Genomic DNA, 17,668 nt, shown 5'->3' with positions numbered 1-17,668 from the left:
GGTTCTTTGTGCAACCCATCTCTGGGTGCAGTGGTCCGGAGGGAGAAGACAGGAATGCCTGTCTTTATCCTCCACATCAAACCATCTCTCTCTTTTCTCATTCTCTATCCTCTCTGGCTTCCTAATGTACATCATGTTCCCTCCCTGTCACAATATCTCTTTCATCACTTTTATCCCACTCTGTCTGTTCTTATTTCACGTTCTCTCTCTCTCTCTCTCTGTCTCGTTCTCTCTCTCTCTCTCTGTCTCGTTCTCTCTCTCTGTCTTTCTCTCTCTCTCTCTCTGAAAGATACTTTTTTACATACATCTACAAACCAATATCCCACTCTCTGGCTTTTTATTCTCTCTCTTTTCCTCTTCATCCCTCAAGTTTACTCATCTGCCTGTGTAAAGAACACACCAGCACCCCAGCCTCTCCCTCCTCCTCTCCCTCTCTCCCATCCACCCAGCCATCTCAGGGAGAGAGGCAGTGGAGGAACTCCAAACTTACTACGGAGAGAATAAAACAGAGGAGAGCAACGCAGCGGTGAACCGAGAGAACCAGAGAAAGAGAGAGAAAAAGATGAAAGCCTAGTGGATACACTCCAACTTACTTCAGAGTAACTACAACAGTTTTACTGAATCCCGAGGAAAGGAGGGTGGAAAATGAGTTAGAGAAAAGGGCTGGTTCAGAGGAAGGAAGTATGCTACAAGTGGGTTTGAAGCAGGGATTTCCTCCCTCTCTTTTCGGTCTCCCTGTCTCTCTCTCAAACACAATTTTGTTCTATTTGTTCTATCTAAATAGGTAAAAGTCGTTCAACTCAAAGCGAGAGCCATTCTCTACTACCAGACACTTTAGTCCCCCAGTCCCCACCTCTCCAGACTCCCACTCAATCAGAAAGTGTGTAAAAGGCCGGCGCACCAGAGACGCCACACCACCATCTGCATACCAAGTCAACTCAGAGGTGCTAAGGCAGTTTGTGTTACCTGTTAATAGTTGATCCCACCTCCACTTCCTGGTGTAGGGGGTGAGAAGGTTGAGTAGGTTCATGCAATGAGCTCCATGTCCAAACACAAACAAGACGGTGTCTTAAACACACACGTCTCTTTCCCTCTCTCTCCCTCTCTCCCCTCGCTCTCTCTCTTTCCCTCTCTCCTCCCTCTCTCTCCCCCCTCCTCCCTCGCTCTCTCTTTATCTGTGGAGAGATAGGACACAGAGGAACTTGTGTGTCTGCCACAGGAAGGGAACAGACAAAAAGAGTCCTTCTCCGGCCACTAATTAGGAGTCTCTTAGCAGTGTGTGTGTGTGTGTGTGTGTGTGTGTGTGTGTGTGTGTGTGAGGCCGGTAACCCAAATAGGAAATCTGTTGATACTACAGTCACGTCCCTGGAGCTACTATCCTGCAGGACATGTGACTCTGACCCGACTGACATCTCTCAGGTTGTGTTCTCTCTGTGTGTGTGTGTGTGTGTGTGTGTTCTCTCTCTCTGTGTGTGTGTGTGTGTGTGTGTGTGTGTGTGTGTGTGTGTGTGTGTGTGTGTGTGTGTGTGTGTGTGTGTGTGTGTGTGTGTGTGTGTGTGTGTGTGTGTGTGTGTGTGTGTGTGTGTGTGTGTGTGTGTGTGTGTGCGCGCGCGTGTGTGTGACTACAGTCACGTCCCTGGAGCTACTATCCTGCAGGACATGTGACTCTGACCCGACTGACATCTCTCAGGTTGTGTTCTGTGTGTGTGCTTGCAGACTTACAGGCTCTTTTCAAAAAGTTCATCTTATTTTTAAATTTCTTGACCAAAATAATACAACAATAAAGAGCAAAACAGAACAGCCACTATTCTCATTCAATCTCTCTTCCTCCCTCTCTCATTCCACATATCCCACTCCTCCTGGTTTCTGTCCCCTGAGCACTGTGCAAACAGTGCTCTCTAACCAACTCCTCCTGGTTTCTGTCCCCTGAGCACTGTGCAAACAGTGCTCTCTAACCAACTCCTCCTGGTTTCTGTCCCCTGAGCACTGTGCAAACAGTGCTCTCTAACCAACTCCTCCTGGTTTCTGTCCCTTGAGCACTGTGCAAACAGTGCTCTCTAACCAACTCCTCCTGGTTTCTGTCCCCTGAGCACTGTGCAAACAGTGCTCTCTATCCCACTCCTCCTGGTTTCTGTCCCCTGAGCACTGTGCAAACAGTGCTCTCTAACCCACTCCTCCTGGTTTCTGTCCCCTGAGCACTGTGCAAACAGTGCTCTCTAACCCACTCCTCCTGGTTTCTGTCCCCTGAACACTGTGCAAACAGTGCTCTCTAACCCACTCCTCCTGGTTTCTGTCCCCTGAGCACTGTGCAAACAGTGCTCTCTAACCCACTCCTCCTGGTTTCTGTCCCCTGAACACTGTGCAAACAGTGCTCTCTAACCCACTCCTCCTGGTTTCTGTCCCCTGAACACTGTGCATACAGTGCTCTCTAACCAACTCCTCCTGGTTTCTGTCCCCTGAACACTGTGCAAACAGTGCTCTCTATCCCACTCCTCCTGGTTTCTGTCCCCTGAGCACTGTGCTCTCTAACCAACTCCTCCTGGTTTCTGTCCCCTGAACACTGTGCAAACAGTGCTCGCTATCCCACTCCTCCTGGTTTCTGTCCCCTGAACACTGTGCAAACAGTGCTCTCTAACCAACTCCTCCTGGTTTCTGTCCCCTGAACACTGTGCAAACAGTGCTCTCTATCCCACTCTTCCTGGTTTCTGTCCCCTGAACACTGTGCAAACAGTGCTCTCTAACCCACTCCTCTTTCCCTTGCAGTTCAGACTGCAGCAGATATGAAGGATGCTGTAATTCACTGGCATTTCCTCATATTTGATTAGAGGAGGGGGTCGGGGGTCAGGAACCGTTGTAGAGGAACGGGGCATGAGAGGACAATAGTCCCCCTGAGACCATCCCACAACACAACGCTCCTGACCTCACACGGGGGGTGGGGGGGGGGGGGGGGGGGAGGGGGAGAGAGAGAGAGAGAGAGGGGGGGAGAGAGAGGGGGGAAGAGAGCGAGAGAGAGAGAGAGGGCTAGCCTCTAAGAATGGTATTACACTCAGTGGACAGCTACCTCAGCATTAGGTTACTGAGCTCAACCCGGAGAAATCCTCTCCTTACAGGAAATTACTCCACCTCCCTAACATGGCCTACCTGAGTAGAGCCGGTGCCAGAAACAGTTTCCCTGAGCACCATTACTAACCCCATGGACTTGAGAAAACTGCTAGAGCAGGGCCCTCAAGCTACACAGCCATGGGGAGTGCTCCATATCACTCAGGTGTATGGTCATTTTGTTAGTTAGTAAGGGCTTATTCAGGTCTGAGTATGGATGAAGAATCAAGACTGTTGATCTATTGGGATTTTATTTGATTTCCATTACTTCAGTGCAAAAATTATGATGATGGTCATGGTGATGACAACGACGATGACAATAGTGAATACGAAAACGTTAAGTTATCATAATTACCAATTAATTATCCGTTCCACCGTAGCTCTACCCAGGATAGAACTGCCTGATTTGGACACAGTGATGACATCGGCATTCATTACTCCTGGAACATACTGTACACACCTTCTCTTCATTAACAAGGCGTAACTATAGCAACCAGTTGAGTCATCTGAGCGCGGAACATCTGCAGTCTCCAGAGTAGTACATCAAGGACAGCCTCTTCATCAGAACCTCAGACAGGTGCTCCAACCAACTGATCAACTTTTCTAGTGAACGTTCACCTTTCATTTGTGTCTTGAGAAAGGTCTAGCAGCCGAAATCTCGATATTACAGTTTGTGATGCACTGAAATCTTCAAGAGATACAGAAAATGAACCAGAGAAAATGTTTACCGCTGATCAATGAGCACATTAGGTTCTAATCACACTGATCTGAAATCTGCTTGTGGATTGATTGACATAGTATACATCAAATCATTGGTTCTCATAACTCTGAACCAGATAAGACAACACAAACAGATCTGGGACCAGGCTAGTGTCCTTTCTCGCATCTACTAATACTAGGGGAGCGATTATCTCGCATTGATAGATGACTTTATACAGAAAAAAACCTGCCAACTCCCTCGTTTAGCTAGTGTAGGTCTCTGACTTGTCCCTCTGTACTCGTTTAACTAGTGTAGGTCTCTTACTTGATTTTCAGTCCTCGTTTAGCTAGTGTAGGTCTCTAACTTGTTTTTCAGTCCTCGTTTAGCTAGTGTAGGTCTCTAACTTGTTTTTCAGTCCTCGTTTAGCTAGTGTAGGTCTCTAACTTTTCCCTCTGTACTCGTTTAACTAGTGTAGGTCTCGTACTTTTTTTTCAGTCCTCGTTTAGCTAGTGTAGGTCTCTAACTTTTCCCTCTGTACTCGTTTAACTAGTGTAGGTCTCTAACTTGCTTTTCAGTCCTCGTTTAGCTAGTGTAGGTCTCTAAGTTGTTTTTCAGTCCTCGTTTAACTAATGTAGGTCTCTAAATGGTTTTTCAGTCCTTGTTTAACTAGTGTAGGTCTCTAAGTTGTTTTTCAGTCCTCGTTTAACTAGTGTAGGTCTCTAACTTGTTTTTCAGTCCTCGTTTAGCTAGTGTAGGTCTCTAACTTGTCCCTCTGTCCTCGTTTAACTAGTGTAGGTCTCTAACTTGTTTTTCAGTCCTCGTTTAGCTAGTGTAGGTCTCTAACTTGTTTTTCAGTCCTCGTTTAGCTAGTGTAGGTCTCTAACTTGTCCCTCTGTCCTCGTTCAACTAGTGTAGGTCTCTAACTTGTTTTTCAGTCCTCGTTTAGCTAGTGTAGGTCTCTAACTAGTTTTCAGTCCTCGTTTAACTAGTGTAGATCTCAAACTTGTTTTTCAGTCCTTGTTTAGCTAGTGTAGGTCTCTAACTTGTCCTTCTGTCCTCGTTTAACTAGTGTAGGTCTCTAACTTGTTTTTCAGTCCTCGTTTAACTAGTGTAGATCTCAAACTTGTTTTTCTGTCCTCGTTTAGCTAGTGTAGATCTCTAACTTGTTTTTCAGTCCTCGTTTAGCTAGTGTAGGTCTCTAACTTGTTTTTCAGGCCTCGTTTAGCTAGTGTAGGTCTCTGACTTGTCCCTCTGTCCTTGTTTAGCTAGTGTAGGTCTCTGACTTGTCCCTCTGTCCTCGTTTAACTAGTGTAGGTCTCTAACTTGTTTTTCAGTCCTCGTTTAGCCAGTGTAGGTCTCTAACTTGTTTTTCAGTCCTCGTTTAGCTAGTGTAGATCTCTAACTTGTTTTTCAGTCCTCGTTTAGCTAGAGTAGGTCTCTAACTTGTCCCTCTGTCCTCGTTTAACTAGTGTAGGTCTCTAACTTGTTTTTCAGTCCTCGTTTAGCTAGTGTAGGTCTCTAACTTGTTTTTCAGTCCTCGTTTAACTAGTGTAGATCTCAAACTTGTTTTTCAGTCCTTGTTTAGCTAGTGTAGGTCTCTGACTTGTCCTTCTGTCCTTGTTTAACTAGTGCAGGCCGCTAACTTGTTTTTCAGTCCTCGTTTAGCTAGTGTAGATCTCTAACTTGTTTTTCAGTCCTCGTTTAGCTAGTGTAGGTCTCTAACTAGTTTTTCAGTCCTCGTTTAGCTAGTGTAGGTCTCTAACTTGTTGTTAAGTCCTCGTTTAGCTTGTGTAGGTCTCTAACTTGTTTTTCAGTCCTCGTTTAGCTAGTGTAGGTCTCTGACTTGTCCCTCTGTCCTCATTTAACTAGTGTAGGTCTCTAACTTGTTTTTCAGTCCTTGTTTAGCCAGTGTAGGTCTCTAACTTGTTTTTCAGTCCTCGTTTAGCTAGTGTAGATCTCTAACTTGTTTTTCAGTCCTCGTCTAGCTAGTGTAGGTCTCTAACTTGTCCCTCTGTCCTCGTTTAACTAGTGTAGGTCTCTTACTTGATTTTCAGTCCTCGTTTAGCTAGTGTAGGTCTCTAACTTGTTTTTCAGTCCTCGTTTAGCTAGTGTAGGTCTCTAACTTGTTTTTCAGTCCTCGTTTAGCTAGTGTAGGTCTCTAACTTTTCCCTCTGTACTCGTTTAACTAGTGTAGGTCTCTTACTTTTTTTTCAGTCCTCGTTTAGCTAGTGTAGGTCTCTAACTTTTCCCTCTGTACTCGTTTAACTAGTGTAGGTCTCTAACTTGCTTTTCAGTCCTCGTTTAGCTAGTGTAGGTCTCTAAGTTGTTTTTCAGTCCTCGTTTAACTAATGTAGGTCTCTAAATGGTTTTTCAGTCCTTGTTTAACTAGTGTAGGTCTCTAAGTTGTTTTTCAGTCCTCGTTTAACTAGTGTAGGTCTCTAACTTGTTTTTCAGTCCTCGTTTAGCTAGTGTAGGTCTCTAACTTGTCCCTCTGTCCTCGTTTAACTAGTGTAGGTCTCTAACTTGTTTTTCAGTCCTCGTTTAGCTAGTGTAGGTCTCTAACTTGTTTTTCAGTCCTCGTTTAGCTAGTGTAGGTCTCTAACTTGTCCCTCTGTCCTCGTTCAACTAGTGTAGGTCTCTAACTTGTTTTTCAGTCCTCGTTTAGCTAGTGTAGGTCTCTAACTAGTTTTCAGTCCTCGTTTAACTAGTGTAGATCTCAAACTTGTTTTTCAGTCCTTGTTTAGCTAGTGTAGGTCTCTAACTTGTCCTTCTGTCCTCGTTTAACTAGTGTAGGTCTCTAACTTGTTTTTCAGTCCTCGTTTAACTAGTGTAGATCTCAAACTTGTTTTTCTGTCCTCGTTTAGCTAGTGTAGATCTCTAACTTGTTTTTCAGTCCTCGTTTAGCTAGTGTAGGTCTCTAACTTGTTTTTCAGGCCTCGTTTAGCTAGTGTAGGTCTCTGACTTGTCCCTCTGTCCTTGTTTAGCTAGTGTAGGTCTCTGACTTGTCCCTCTGTCCTCGTTTAACTAGTGTAGGTCTCTAACTTGTTTTTCAGTCCTCGTTTAGCCAGTGTAGGTCTCTAACTTGTTTTTCAGTCCTCGTTTAGCTAGTGTAGATCTCTAACTTGTTTTTCAGTCCTCGTTTAGCTAGAGTAGGTCTCTAACTTGTCCCTCTGTCCTCGTTTAACTAGTGTAGGTCTCTAACTTGTTTTTCAGTCCTCGTTTAGCTAGTGTAGGTCTCTAACTTGTTTTTCAGTCCTCGTTTAACTAGTGTAGATCTCAAACTTGTTTTTCAGTCCTTGTTTAGCTAGTGTAGGTCTCTGACTTGTCCTTCTGTCCTTGTTTAACTAGTGCAGGCCGCTAACTTGTTTTTCAGTCCTCGTTTAGCTAGTGTAGATCTCTAACTTGTTTTTCAGTCCTCGTTTAGCTAGTGTAGGTCTCTAACTAGTTTTTCAGTCCTCGTTTAGCTAGTGTAGGTCTCTAACTTGTTGTTAAGTCCTCGTTTAGCTTGTGTAGGTCTCTAACTTGTTTTTCAGTCCTCGTTTAGCTAGTGTAGGTCTCTGACTTGTCCCTCTGTCCTCATTTAACTAGTGTAGGTCTCTAACTTGTTTTTCAGTCCTTGTTTAGCCAGTGTAGGTCTCTAACTTGTTTTTCAGTCCTCGTTTAGCTAGTGTAGATCTCTAACTTGTTTTTCAGTCCTCGTCTAGCTAGTGTAGGTCTCTAACTTGTCCCTCTGTCCTCGTTTAACTAGTGTAGGTCTCTAACTTGTTTTTCAGTCCTCGTTTAGCTAGTGTAGGTCTCTAACTAGTTTTTCAGTCCTCGTTTAACTAGTGTAGATCTCAAACTTGTTTTTCAGTCCTTGTTTAGCTAGTGTAGGTCTCTGACTTGTCCTTCTGTCCTCGTTTAACTAGTGTAGGTCTCTAACTTGTTTTTCAGTCCTCGTTTAACTAGTGTAGATTTCAAACTTGTTTTTCTGTCCTCGTTCAGCTAGTGTAGATCTCTGACTTGTCCTTCTGTCCTCGTTTAACTAGTGTAGGCCTCTAACTTGTTTTTCAGTCCTCGTTTAGCTAGTGTAGATCTCTAACTTGTTTTTCAGTCCTCGTTTAGCTAGTGTAGGTCTCTAACTTGTTTTTCAGGCCTCGTTTAGCTAGTGTAGGTCTCTAACTTGTTTTTCAGTCCTTGTTTAGCTAGTGTAGGTCTCTAACTTGTTTTTCAGGCCTCGTTTAGCTAGTGTAGGTCTCTGACTTATTCTTCAGCCCTCCGATGACACCAAGCACCAGTATCCAGCGGCCATTCCTATAATTATGTGATGCAGATTATATACTGCAGAAATGCCACTTTCCAAGGAGATGATTTCTGCCTCCACTTGGATTCCACAGCAACAGAGCTGAATCATAAAATATGGCAAGTTGTATATTAGCTGGTTATGAAGGCCTGGGGTGACTCAGTCAGTATGACTCTCTAGGAGGGACAATACAGTATATATGACACAGTGGGGACCCTTAGTATGTGTGGTAGAGGAAGATAATTTATGACCTTTGTAGAGTGGCTGTATGGTCCAACTGTTAAATCATACCAGAGAGAGATGGAAATGGAGAGAGAGAGAGGCAGAGAGAGGCAGGGAGAGACAGAGAGATAGGTAGACGGGGCTGCCTAGGAGAGGAGAGTTGGGTTAGAGAGAAGAGAGAGACAGTGGCGGAGATCTTTATGGGCTATACTCAGCCTTGTCTCAGGATGGTAAGTTGGTGGTTGAATATATCCCTCTAGTGGTGTGGGGGCTGTGCTTTGGCAAAGTGGGTGGGGTTATATCCTTCCTGTTTGGCCCTGTCCGGGGGTGTCCTCGGATGGGGCCACAGTGTCTCCTGACCCCTCCTGTCCCAGCCTCCAGTATTTATGCTGCAGTAGTTTATGTGTCGGGGGGCTGGGGTCAGTTTGTTATATCTGGAGTACTTCTCCTGTCCTATTCGGTGTCCTGTGTGAATTTAAGTGTGCTCTCTCTAATTCTCTCTTTCTCTCTTTCTCTCTCTCGGAGGACCTGAGCCCTAGGACCATGCCTCAGGACTACCTGACAGGATGACTCCTTGCTGTCCCCAGTCCACCTGGCCGTGCTGCTGCTCCAGTTTCAACTGTTCTGCCTTATTATTATTCGACCATGCTGGTCATTTATGAACATTTGAACATCTTGGCCATGTTCTGTTATAATCTCCACCCGGCACAGCCAGAAGAGGACTGGCCACCCCACATAACCTGGTTCCTCTCTAGGTTTCTTCCTAGGTTTTGGCCTTTCTAGGGAGTTTTTCCTAGCCACCGTGCTTCTACACCTGCATTTCTTGCTGTTTGGGGTTTTAGACTGGGTTTCTGTACAGCACTTTGAGATATCAGCTGATGTACGAAGGGCTATATAAATACATTTGATTTGATTTGACAGAGAGAGACAGAGAGAGACAGAGATAGGTAGACGGGGATGCCTAGGAGAGGAGAGATGGGTTAGAGAGAAGAGAGAGACAGAGAGATAGGTAGAGAGGGATGCCTAGGAGAGGAGAGATGGGTTAGAGAGAAGAGAGAGACAGCAAGGAAGGGACTCAGGGGGTATGCTAAGAAAAATGTCCTCCTGTGTGCTACCTATATCCCCCCACTAGAATCCCCATACTTTAATGAAGACAGCTTCTCCATCCTGTAGGGGGAAATCAATCATTTCCAGGCCCAGGGACATGTACTAGTCTGTGGCGACCTAAATGCCAGAACCGGAAAAGAACCTGACACCCTCAGCACACAGGGGGACAAACACCTGCCTGGAGGTGACAGCATTCCCTCCCACATATGCCCCCCTAGGCACAACTATGACAAAATAACCAACAAAAACGGGTCACAACTCCTGCAGCTCTGTCGCACGCTGGGTATGTACATAGTCAACGGTAGGCTTCGAGGGGACTCCTATGGTAGGTACACCTATAGCTCATCTCTTGGCAGTAGCACTGTAGACAACTTTATCACTGACCTCAACCCAGAGTCTCTCAGAGCGTTCACAGTCAGCCCACTGACACCCCTATCAGACCACAGCAAAATCACAGTCTACTTAAACAGAGCAACACTCAATCATGAGGCATCAAAGCCAAAGGAACTGAGTAACATTAAGAAATGCTATAGATGGAAGGAAACCTACCAAAAAACTATTAGGCAACAACAAATTCAATCCCTTTTAGACAATTTCCTGGGTAAAACGTTCCACTGTAATAGTGAAGGTGTAAACTTGTCAGTAGAAAATCTTAACAGTATATTTGACCTCTCAGCTTCCCTATCAAATCTAAAAATCTCAAATAGAAAACCAAAGAAAATGAACAACAATGACAAATGGTTTGATGAAGAATGCAAAAATCTAAGAAAGAAATTGAGAAACCTGTCCAACCAAAAACATAGAGACCTGGAAAACCTGAGTCTACGCCTTCACTATGGTGAATCACTAAAACAATACAGAAATACACTACGGAAAAAGAAGGAACAGCATGTCAGAAATCAGCTCAATGTAATTGAAGAATCCATAGACTCTAACCACTTCTGGGAAAATTGGAAAACACTAAACAAACAACAACACGAAGAATTATCTATCAAAAATGGAGATGTATGGGTAAACCACTTCTCCAATCTTTTGGGCTCTATAACAAAGAATAAAGAGCAAAAACATATACATGATCAAATACAGATCTTAGAATCATATATTAAAGACTACCAGAACCCACTGGATTCTCCAATTACATTGAATGAGTTACAGGACAAAATAAAAACCCTCCAACCCAAAAAGGCCTGTGGTGTTGATGGTATCCTCAATGACATGATCAAATATACAGACAACAAATTCCAATTGGCTATACTACAACTCTTTAACATCATCCTTAGCTCTGGCATCTTCCCTAATATTTGGAACCAAGGACTGATCACCCCAATCCACAAAAGTGGAGACAAATTTGACCCCAATAACTACCGTGGAATATGCGTCAACAGTAACCTTGGGAAAATCCCCTGCATTATCATTAACAGCAGACTCGTACATTTCCTCAATGAAAACAATGTACTGAGCAAATGTCAAATTGGCTTTTTACCAAATTACCGTACAACAGACCATGTATTCACCCTGCACACCCTAATTGACAACCAAACAAACCAAAACAAAGGCAAAGTCTTCTCATGCTTTGTTGAGTTCAAAAAAGCCTTAGACTCAATGTGGCATGAGGGTCTGCTATACAAACTGATGGAAAGTGGTGTTGGGGGTAAAACATACGACATTATAAAATCCATGTACACAAACAACAAGTGTGCGGTTAAAATTGGCAAAAAACACACAAATTTCTTCACACAGGGTCGTGGGGTGAGACAGGGATGCAGCTTGAGCCCCACCCTCTTCAACATATATATTAACGAATTGGCGCGGGCACTAGAAAAGTCTGCAGCACCCGGCCTCACCCTACTAGAATCCGAAGTCAAATGTCTGCTGTTTGCTGATGATCTGGTGCTTCTGTCCCCAACCAAGGAGGGCCTACAGCAGTACCTAGATCTTATGTACAGATTCTGTCAGACCTGGGCCTTGACAGTAAATCTCAGTAAGACCAAAATAATGGTGTTCCAAAAAAGGTCCAGTCACCAGGACCACAAATACAAATTCCATCTAGACACTGTTGCCCTAGAGCACACAAAAAACTATACATACCTTGGCCTAAACATCAGCGCCATAGGTAACTTCCACAAAGCTGTGAACGATCTGAGAGACAAGGCAAGAAGGGCATTCTATGCCATCAAAAGGAACATAAATTTCAACATACCAATTAGGATTTGGCAAAAAATACTTGAATCAGTCATAGAGCCCATTGCCCTTTATGGTTGTGAGGTCTGGGGTCCGCACACCAACCAAGACTTCACAAAATGGGACAAACACCAAATTGAGACTCTGCACGCAGAATTCTGCAAAAATATCCTCTGTGTACAACGTAGAACACCAAATAATGCATGCAGAGCAGAATTAGGCCGATACCCACTAATTATCAAAATCCAGAAAAGAGCCGTTAAATTCTATAACCACCTAAAAGGAAGCGATTCCCAAACCTTCCATAACAAAGCCATCACCTACAGAGAGATGAACCTGGAGAAGAGTCCCCTAAGCAAGCTGGTCCTGGGGCTCGGTTCACAAACACAAACACACCCTACAGAGCCCCAGGACAGCAGCACAATTAGACCCAACCAAATCATGAGAAAACAAAAAGATAATTACTTGACACATTGGAAAGAATTAACAAAAAAACAGAGCAAACTAGAATGCTATTTGGCCCTACACAGAGAGTACACAGCGGCAGAATACCTGACCACTGTGACTGACCCAAAATTAAGGAAAGCTTTGACTATGTACAGACTCAGTGAGCATAGCCTTGCTATTGAGAAAGGCCGCCGTAGGCAGACATGGCTCTCAAGAGAAGACAGGCTATGTGCTCACTGCCCACAAAATGAGGTGGAAACTGAGCTGCACTTCCTAACCTCCTGCCCAATGTATGACCATATTAGAGAGACATATTTCCCTCAGATTACACAGATCCACAAAGAATTCGAAAACAAATCCAATTTTGATAAACTCCCATATCTACTGGGTGAAATTCCACAGTGTGCCATCACAGCAGCAAGATTTGTGACCTGTTGCCACGAGAAAAGGGCAACCAGTGAAGAACAAACACCATTGTAAATACAACCCATATTTATGCTTATTTATTTTATCTTGTGTCCTTTAACCATTTGTACATTGTTAAAACACTGTATATATATATAATATGACATTTGTAATGTCTTTATTGTTTTGAAACTTCTGTATGTGTAATGTTTACTGTTCATTTTTATTGTTTATTTCACTTTATATATTCACTTTATATATTATCTACCTCACTTGCTTTGGCAATGTTAACACATGTTTCCCATGCCAATAAAGCCCTTGAATTGAATTTAATTGAATTGACAGAGAGATAGGTAGACAGGGATGCCTAGGAGAGGAGAGATGGGTTAGAGAGAAGAGAGAGAGGCAGGGAGAGACAGAGAGAGACAGAGAGATAGGTAGACAGGGATGCCTAGGAGAGGAGAGATGGGTTAGAGAGAAGAGAGAGAGGCAGGGAGAGACAGAGAGAGACAGAGAGATAGGTAGACAGGGATGCCTAGGAGAGGAGAGATGGGTTAGAGAGAAGAGAGAGAGGCAGGGAGAGACAGAGAGAGACAGAGAGATAGGTAGACAGGGATGCCTAGGAGAGGAGAGATGGGTTAGAGAGAAGAGAGAGAGGCAGGGAGAGACAGAGAGAGACAGAGAGATAGGTAGACAGGGATGCCTAGGAGAGGAGAGATGGGTTAGAGAGAAGAGAGAGAGGCAGGGAGAGACAGAGAGAGACAGAGAGATAGGTAGACAGGGATGCCTAGGAGAGGAGAGATGGGTTAGAGAGAAGAGAGAGAGGCAGGGAGAGACAGAGAGAGACAGAGAGATAGGTAGACAGGGATGCCTAGGAGAGGAGAGATGGGTTAGAGAGAAGAGAGAGAGGCAGGGAGAGACAGAGAGAGACAGAGAGATAGGTAGACAGGGATGCCTAGGAGAGGAGAGATGGGTTAGAGAAGAGAGAGTTCCCAAACATGCCACTTTCACTGCTGTACCCCAAAACTACAACATTTAAATATGTATAATTTAAAGGACAGATGACATTAACCATAAAAAACTACAACGGCCTTGAATATTGCTTTGGGGACAAAAGAATGGGGGGTAGTCATTCAAAAAACGCGTCAACCACTATTATTTCACACAGAGTGAGGCCATATAATTTATGTGATTTGTTAAGCCAAATTTGACTTCTGAACTAATTTAGGCTGGTAGACTTACTATAGGCACTGTACGGTATCTAGAAGGATATCTTGGAAATGGTGAAGTGAGCTGCACATTTAAACTTAGTGTACTTATCTGGAGTCAATTGCATATTACTGATGAACAGAAATTGCAAAGTAGAACCCACATAGGCAAATACTGTATTACGTTGTCTAATAGCATCATAGCCAACATTAGCAACGCCAGTCGAGACCGAACCTTAGCAGTAGACAGTGAGTTGTGAGAAAATGCTGACTTGACTAGAAGGATTAGCCCGTGGGAACCAATTTCATGCTAACTGTATTAGCTAATGTATGAATATTTAACATGGAAATGCCAGGGAAGATAAATAGTGTTGCACATAAACATTAGCGATGGTAACACAATCATAAACTAACTGTGTTGGTCGTTTGGATTATGAGAGAGTAATGACACACACTTGGGTAAGCACGCATACACATACACACAAACTAACGTGTGCTCATAAGCACACACAAACTCACAACCACCTGCGTGGACACACACACACACACACACACACAATGCATCAACCATAAATACGAGCTGAAGAAGCATAATCACATATTTCTGATGAAAAGTCATCAGAGCGCTCAACAAAACAGTGTCTGTCTACAGTCGTGGCCAAACGTTTTGAGAATGACACAAATATTAAGTTTCACAAAGTCTACTGCTTCAGTGTCTTTAGATATTTTTGTCAGATGTTACTATAGAATACTGAAGTATAATTAAAAGCATTTCATAAGTGTCAAAGGCTTTTATTGACAATTACATGAGGTTGATGCAAAGAGTCAATATTTGCAGTGTTGACCCTTCTTTTTCAAGACCTCTGCAATCTGTCCTGGCATGCTGTCAATTAACTTCTGGGCCACATCCTGACTGATGGCAGCCCATTCTTGCATAATCAATGCTTGGAGTTTGTCAGAATTTGTGGGTTTGTTTGTCCACCCGCCTCTTGAGGATTGACCACAAGTTCTCAATGGGATTAAGGTCTGGGGAGTTTCCTGGCGATGGACCCAAAATATCGATGTTTTGTTCCCAGAGCCACTTGGTTATCACTTTTGCCTTATGGCAAGGTGCTCCATCAGGCTGGAAAGGGCATTGTTCATCACCAAACTGTTCCTTGATGGTTTGGAGAAGTTGCTCTCGGAGGATGTGTTGGTACCATTCTTTATTCATGGCTGTGTACTTAGGTAAAATTGTGAGTGAGCCCACTCCCTTGGCTGAGAAGCAACCCCACATGGTCTCAGGATGCTTTACTGTTGGCATGACACAGGACTGATGGTAGTGCTCACCTTGTCTTCTCCGGACAAGCTTTTTTCCAGATGCCCCAAACAATCTGAAAGGGCATTCATCAGAGAAAATGAATTTACCCCAGTCCTCAGCAGTCCAATCACTGTACCTTTTGCAGAATACCAGTCTGTCCCTGATTTTTCCTGGAGAGAAGTGGCTTCTTTGCTGCCCTACTTGACACCAGGCCATCCTCCAAAAGTCTTCACCTCACTGTGCGTGCAGATGCACTAACCATGGTTGACAGAGGAAGAACAATGATTCCAAGCACCACCCTCCTTTGAAGCTTCTAGTCTGTTATTCGAACTCAATCAGCATGACAGAGTGATCTCCAGCCTTGTCCTCGTCAACACTCACACCTGTGTTAACGAGAGAATCACTGACATGATGTCAGCTGGTCCTTTTGTGTCAGGGATGAAATGCAGTGGAAATGTTTTTTGGGATTCAGTTCATTTGCATGGCAAAGAGGGACTTTGCAATTAATTGCAATTCATCTGATCAGTCTTCATAACATTCTGGGGTATATACAAATCACCATCATACAAATTGATTTTCACTTTGTGAAAATGTATATTTGCGTCATTCTCCAAACTTTTGGCCACGAACACACTCGGTTAGTTGTTTTTATGAAATAGATTACATGAAATCGTTCTTAATAATCGCTAAAGTTTGTATTTCTACTGGCTCCATGACGGGGTCGGCCTAAAGGCTGACCCCATCAGTTTGTGTCCCGGATTCCTGTTAAGTAGCAGCAAGCCTGTTCCGTTTTCATGATGGCTAACGGTAGCAGTGCTAGCACACCAGGGGTTTTATCCACAGCTGGAAAATGATTTCCACAAGATGCAGATCAGGTGGAACTTGAAAATGGACAGGGATTTGTCTGCCCTAAATGTACCACCATCAAGCATCTCAGGGAAGAGATCCTCTGGCTGCTAGCTCGGCTGAGAGAAAAGGAAACTTGCTTTCTATGTACACCGACCTTGCTGTAACTCAGTTTTAAATGCATCCTATAGCAAAGCTGTACTTGTATGTATTAGGGATCCCATTAACTGTTGAAAAGGCAGCAGCTGCTCTTCCTGGGGTCCAAACACATTAAGACACTTATTAAAGAAAAGATAAAACAGTACATCATTTAACATTTTTACACCACTACATATCAACAATACAACTTGTATAACACCACAATACAACAATATTACTATGCACGTGTGTGTAGAGTGCATGTGCTAGAGCTTGTGTGTGTATGAGTGTATCTGTATCTGTTCCTGTGTGTGTCTCTTCACAGTCCCCGCTGTTCCATTAGGTGTATTTTGACCTGTTTTTGAAATCTGATTATACTGCTGGCATCTGCATTCCACCTAATGTGGAATAGAGTTCCATGTAGTCATGGCTCTATCTAGTGCTGTGCGCATCCCATAGTCTGTTCTGGACTGTAAAGAGACCTTGTGTCATGTCTTGTTGGGTATGCATGGGTGTCCGAGCTGTATGCTAGTAGTTTAAAACAGACACCTCGGTGCATTCAGCTTGTCAACATCTCTTACAAAAACAAGTAGTGAAGAAGTCAATCTCTCCTCCACTTTGAGCCATGAGAGATTGACATGCATATCATTAATGTTAGCTCCCTGACAGACAGGGTCTGGTAGTGCTCCAGTCCCAGCAACATCAAACTGTTTTAGAGATTGACAGACAGGGTCTGGTAGTGCTCCAGTCCTAGCAACATCAAACTGTTTTAGAGACTGGCAGACAGGGTCTGGTACTGATCCAGTCCTCCCTGTCAGAAAAAGCAACAGAGGACTTAGAAAACATATGAACTCCCACAGAAATGGTTGGTCATTTGGTTTTATTTTTTATTTAACCAAGCAAGTCAGTTAATAACCTGTTATGGATGATGTGAATTTTCGCAGCTTTTTGTTAAACATCGCACAACATTTCAAAGTCCTGCTACTCATGCCAGGAATATAGTATATGCATATGATAAGTATGTGTGGATAGAAAACACTCTGAAGTCTCTAAAACTGGTTAAATCGGGTCTGTGGCTATAACAGAACTCGTTTAGGAGTAAAAATCCCTGGTAAAACTGTTTACCAAAAACACAAAAAAAATATTTGTCCGCCATTCAATGTATTGTTTAAGGCGACCTAAAATAAATGAGGACCCCCTGTAAACGCCTACCGCCTCCACACGATGTCGCCATTGCTGTCATTTTCTGACTTATTTATCCTTGGTTACAACACGAATAAGCCCCTCCTTTCTTGAGGCGCACCACAGTATGTTGTGAAACTGAAAAAATGGACGATGATTTCCAGACTTGCTGCTATCGAATACAGATCGCCCCGTGATCAATTTGATACATCATTAACGTTTATTAATACCTAAAGTTGGTTTAGAAAAGTCGTTTGAAGTGATTTGTAAAAGTTTATAGGCGACTTTTGTAATTTTAAAAAGTGACGTTGCGTCTTGTAAATGGGCTTTTTGCAGCATCAGACTGGCCTTCAGCAAATGACATTTTGGGTATACAATGACGGATTTAATCGGGAAAAAGACCCAATTGTGATGTTTATGGGACATATAGGAGTGCCAACAAAGAAGCTCGTCCAAGGTAATGAATGTTTTATATTTTATTTCTGCGTTTTGGGTAGCGCCGACTACCGCAAAATCTGTTGTTTACGTGTCGTGCAGGTATTTTTGGGGGG

General features: G+C 43.5%; 1 protein-coding gene across 13 annotated transcripts in view; it reads right to left on the bottom strand.

The window, feature by feature from the left end:
- The window catches only part of LOC110490567 (ankyrin repeat and sterile alpha motif domain-containing protein 1B), a 352,871-nt gene that overhangs the window by 163,734 nt on the left and 171,469 nt on the right, over positions 1 to 17,668 (bottom strand). For 2 of the 13 annotated variants that reach the window (XM_090200867.1, XM_090200868.1), the window contains exon 1: positions 967 to 1,121. The exons of 8 other annotated variants lie outside the window; for them this stretch is intronic. The gene's annotated coding sequence lies outside the window, so the exon portion shown is untranslated. Of the gene's footprint in view, positions 1 to 966; positions 1,233 to 17,668 lie in introns of those variants that run through there. 3 more of the 13 variants (XM_090200863.1, XM_090200864.1, XM_090200865.1) reach the window with 3 other exon arrangements.

Source organism: Oncorhynchus mykiss, chromosome 15, assembly GCF_057628025.1.
Source record: "Oncorhynchus mykiss isolate SJ-2025 chromosome 15, ASM5762802v1, whole genome shotgun sequence".
In the NCBI taxonomy this organism is placed as follows: Eukaryota; Metazoa; Chordata; class Actinopteri; order Salmoniformes; family Salmonidae; genus Oncorhynchus; species Oncorhynchus mykiss.
Note: the sequence above shows the minus strand (reverse complement) of the source record. Positions and strands in the feature narration are given on the sequence as shown.